We start from the raw sequence: 4915 nt of genomic DNA, 5'->3' as shown, positions 1-4915 counted from the left end.
AAAAAAAAAAAAAATCAAACAGTACAGGAGGATAGAAGGTGAAAAATAAATCTGTTTTTACCCTCCATTACCTCTCACTCCTGGTCCTATTAGCCAGAGGTCACTGTTCTTGACAGCAAGAAACTTTTTATTTGTTGTTTTCACATTGCAAGTGATTGTATCTATCTTTTAAAGGAGAAGATGGAATTTAGAAAAGCCCCAGAGGCATCTAATTTGCTAAAAGATAATGAACATTGTATAAAAGAATTAAGTGCTTTCCAAGATCCTGACAAAATAAAAATATCAATCAAAAAAACTCCCCAAAGGAAGTCCAGATGGCCATGCAGTTGAACTTTATCATGCTCATCGGCCTAGCAATCTCCATGCCCTTGAAATACCCAGGAAAACAAACAGAAAGCAACACCTGATACATAGAATGATTTCTTCATCAAACTGACCAAAAACTGGAGCAAATCATACGAAGTTGTTATCCTGTTCAGGGTCCCTGGTGAACACAGGAGCAGAGTTCCTTCTAAACCAATCCTTTAAACATAGACGCAGATCCATCTGAAGTCAGAAGATCTTACACCTACTTGTGTATGGCAGACTATTGGGAGGATAGAGTATCATTAATCCACAAAGTGGATCATCCCAAAGCATCTGACAACGTACACTGTATTTCCAAATTTTAGAAGCACCTGGAAAACAATAGAACATGCTGGATTTTATTAAAATCACCTATGGAATTTGAACGGCTGGAATATTAAGAAAAGGGCAAAGAGTAGCTAAAATATCGCCAAAGTCAGACGCCGGCCTATCTGTGTCCTTTGTTATGTAATAGAATATGGAGCTGGGTTGGGGGGTGGGGCAGAGGGAATAACTGATTTCATTAGGAAAAGGCTAATGAAAAGACTCACTGTTGTTATTTAAAGCTTGGAATAAGATTGGCAGGATAGGATGTACAGCTTCCTGTCTCAGTGTGCTCCTGAAAACCAGGCCATAAATAAGATCCTTGAAAAGCAAATCATATTTACCCGATAGGAAGTATATTATAATTGAAGCTTGGTTTGCTGATCAAGGATTTGGCATTCTATTAATCCAGTGTAGCTTTCCCTCCTCCCCCGAAGCTGTGCCAGACCCAGGGAAGTGACATGCCCCCACTGTCACCTGGCCCTCAGCACCCTGGAAGGAAAGAATGATCCTCTGCCCTTTGGGAGGAACCTCATGAAGAGCCACACTGAGAGGCCTTCCCCATGCTACCCCCTCTCCCCATGGTAGAAACACGATGAATAATGCACACCTATTCATTCAACAAACCCATATTGCGTGCTTTGTGGGTGACTATGGTCTCACACGTGGAAAAGGACCCAGAGATGTGGACTAACTATACAATGCAGTGTGGTGTCAGAGAGTCTTTCTAGAATATGCTGAGACCAAAAAAAAAAAAAATGAAAAACTGTATTTCATCGAATTGAAGACACCATTATTTTATGTATCACCAAGAAAGGTAAAAAAATACTGTGAATTATAAGATGCCATCAAGGGCAAGGTGCATCCCGATCCTGGAGATGAATACAAATATGTGTCTCAGAATGGGTGAAATGTGGTAATTAACTTTTAAAGAAGTGATAAGCGGTATGTCTCAGCAGGAGCCAAGCCTCACCATGGGAGCTGAGAGAAGGAATCCATTAGTTCTGTGGGGTGACTAGGGGAGTCCTCACAGGGACATGACATTTGATCTGGGTTGTGCAGGATTTCACCAATGGGAGGAAGATTGGGAAAAACATTCCAGGTTGAAGGAATAGCATGAACAAAGGTCTGGAGGCCGAAAAGGGCAGACATGGTGATGGACCCACTAATACATGCTGAGTAGTTCAACTATAGAACGTGGGAGTGGGGGAGGTACAGCTGGTTGCGAAGCTGGAACCACTGAAACCACATTGTCAGGAGCCTGGAACCCCAGTCTTGGGAGTTAGTGCCCCATAAGACAACAGGGAGCCATAGAATGTTTTGAGCTGGGAGGACATGATTGGAGCCAAACTCTGGAGAGGCTCATCTGGCAGGGTAAATGAAGGGTAGATCAAAGGGTGAGACCAGAGGTGGGGATGCAGGTGAGACTCACAACCAGCCCTCTTGGGGGCGGGTAGAGAGAAAACCAAGGGGCTGCACATGGATCCCATGGGATGAAGTTGGTGTAAAAGGCTAAGGCAAGCACAAGACTATGAGAATAAAAGATCTACAGTCACATATAACAATATGGATGAATCTCACTAACTACGTAGAGTGAGAGAAGCCAGACACAAAAGAGGACAGACGGGTGATTCTATTTACATCAGGATCAAGAAAAGGCAAAAACTGATCTATAGTGTTAACAGTAAGGATGCTGGTTACCCTGAGGGAAGGTAATGACTGGCAGGGACCCCATGGGGGCTTTCGGATGCTGGTCATGTTCTGCCTCTTGGTGCTGTTTACGTGGGTGTATTCACTTTATGAAAATTAGTTGAGCTGTGCATTAACATTTGCACACTTTTCTGTATGTATGTTATGGTTCAATACAATTGGCTCCCTTGCCCCCCCCAAATTAGGGACACAGAGAGACACTGGGAGCAGGGGTCTAAAATGGAGGCACCTGCTGGAACACACAAGCACTCAATGCCAGAATGAGTCACAGACCACTCCAGAGGCTTCATACAGTGCACTTGGAGCAAGCATAGGTGGATAAAGAATGCAGCTTTTTCACCTCCAGGCCTGTGACAGAGGCACACTGGACATTTTGGTGGAGAATGACCAGCAAACAGAAATAGAGAGGTGAGCATAATTACAAGGGAAGGAGAGGTGAGGATGCATTCAATCAGCCCACGTCTCCAGGTCCCTGAGGTACCTGTGAGGGCAGGGCGGGAAACTGCGGATGATATCCAACCAGAGCCTCTAAGGATCTTTGGGAGATGAGTGAATGGAAGGGCCAGGAGGTGGGGGACACAGCAGTGTTTGGGTGTCCCGAGAGGCTAAAAGGGCGAGGTCAGCCATATGGGATTTGGGTGTTGACCCTCAGCGGCATTCGAGAAGTACTGATTTTACAAATACTGTGTGATTGCACAGAGAAGAGAGGGATGGTGCCTAGGCGTGGATGTGGGTTCACCAAGAACCAGCCAGCCACACTCACCTGTATGTGTGGTTACTACTCTGGCAGGTCAGAGAAATTAAGGAGACGGAGTGCATGGGGGCTTCAGTAAGAGCTGTAGCAAGAATTGTCTTGACATTTTGGCATGCAAGCTGGACAAACATGGGCTGCAGAAAGCAGAGGTTGGGGGAAGCTTCAGTGGGTCTGGTCACAAGACCAGAGGGGGCAGATGGCCGCTAGCGTGGGCAGTCCCAAAGCTCTTTGACACTCTCCTATTTCACACTTGGACCGATGCTTTAGCTTAAGAAAGCAAATGAGATTGTCCAATAGCAATGGCACCAACTGAGGAGATGGCGAATATGCTAGAAAAGAGACCCATGATGCAAGATGCCCTCAGTAGGCTGGAACATGGGGACGTAATCACGGGTGAAATGTTTCAGCCCTGTTCCGAGATGCCTGAATTACACTGCTGGTAAATAGGATCAGAGAGACCTGGCTCGCTGCTCCCTTGAAACAGACAGCAACAAGTCCACAGAAAGCAAACCTAGGGCTCTCGGAGAGCCACAAGCTTTCTATGAGCCACAGGGTGATGTGGCTTCCACCAAATGCAGGTACCTGGGACTGCCAGCACAGCATCCCGGCGGCCTGAGCACAGAGGGGTGGGCCTGCTATTCCATGTGCCTCTTCGTCTGTATGGAGGGCTTGTGGTCAGTTCTGGACATCACCCTTGAAGAAAGCCAGGAGCAGACTACTGGCCAGGGAAAGTTGAGGAACCTGGGCGCATTTCTCCTGAGGAAGAGGTGACTTAGTTGGGGGTGGAATGTGGCGTTGTTTGTGAGCTGTCCTTGGTGAAGGGCACCACGGGTGAGGGAGAGCACCACGGACCCCGGTGGCAGATTGGGATCCAGAGTGGATGCGACAGGAAGGTTGACTTTGGTGGAGCCTCAGAAATCATGAGTGGGAGCCTCAGGAGGCACTGATCTTAACATTTCTGGTGGTATTATTACTACTATTATTATTAGTCGCATGCCTAATAAGAGTTTAGTACTGCGGTAAGTGCTTTATATGCATATATGCATTATTTTACTTACCAAGGGAGTTAATGATGTGAAAATTGCTTGGAACAGTGCCTGGCACATGTGAGTACTCGAAATACACTAGCTGTTGTAATTATTTAATCCTCACGATAAACTTGATATGAAAGAGGAATTGTTTATTCCCACTTTACAGGTGAGGAAACTGAAGGTCAGGAGAGTAAGTGACTCCCCCAGAATTGAGTCACTAATAACTGGTGAGCCAGACTTTGAGTCCAGGACCACCTGCTTCCTACGGTTTGGTGAGGGGTTGGACCAGAGATTTTGTGGTCTGTCCAAGGTTCTGTTCCTAAACTGTGCCCCTTCCTAAAGCATCTTCTTGTTTGTGAAACCTGTAGACGAGAGGGAGTTTTGGCACCCTTGCCAGTATGTGTCCTTCTGGACACCACTCGGGTTTAAGCTAAATTTCCTGCCTGTGTCTGCCCAGGGCTTGTCCAGCTGACACCGAGCAAGGTGACTCCCCCATCCTTCCACTGTTCTCAAACCGACAAAGAGCACGGGTGGAAGGAGATGCTCCAGGCTCTTCTGGTCTACCCCGGGCTCGGCATTGACTCCTGAAGGGTTCAGTTATAGACTCTCTCCAGGCCAGATGCTCTCCTCCAATAACTCAGGAGGAAGGCCAGCTTCATCTCTCATTTGGTGAGGGACTCTGGCCAAGTCATTTTACATTTTCCTTTTTTTTTTATTTAAAGATTTTATTTATTTGACAGAGAGAGCACAA

The 4915-nt window shown here is 46.3% G+C and overlaps 1 protein-coding gene across 2 annotated transcripts in view; it reads left to right on the top strand.

Moving 5' to 3' along the window:
- The window catches only part of ANKS6 (ankyrin repeat and sterile alpha motif domain containing 6), a 65888-nt gene extending 61838 nt beyond the window's left edge, over positions 1–4050 (top strand). For both annotated transcript variants that reach the window (XR_014140070.1, XR_014140069.1), the window contains one exon: positions 175–4050. The gene's annotated coding sequence lies outside the window, so the exon portion shown is untranslated. The remainder of the gene's footprint in view (positions 1–174) is intronic.
- The last annotated feature ends 865 nt before the right edge of the window (positions 4051–4915 follow it).

This window comes from Leptonychotes weddellii, chromosome 14, assembly GCF_054177405.1.
Source record: "Leptonychotes weddellii isolate Sample4059 chromosome 14, ASM5417740v2, whole genome shotgun sequence".
NCBI lineage: Eukaryota > Metazoa > Chordata > Mammalia > Carnivora > Phocidae > Leptonychotes > Leptonychotes weddellii.
Note: the sequence above shows the minus strand (reverse complement) of the source record. Positions and strands in the feature narration are given on the sequence as shown.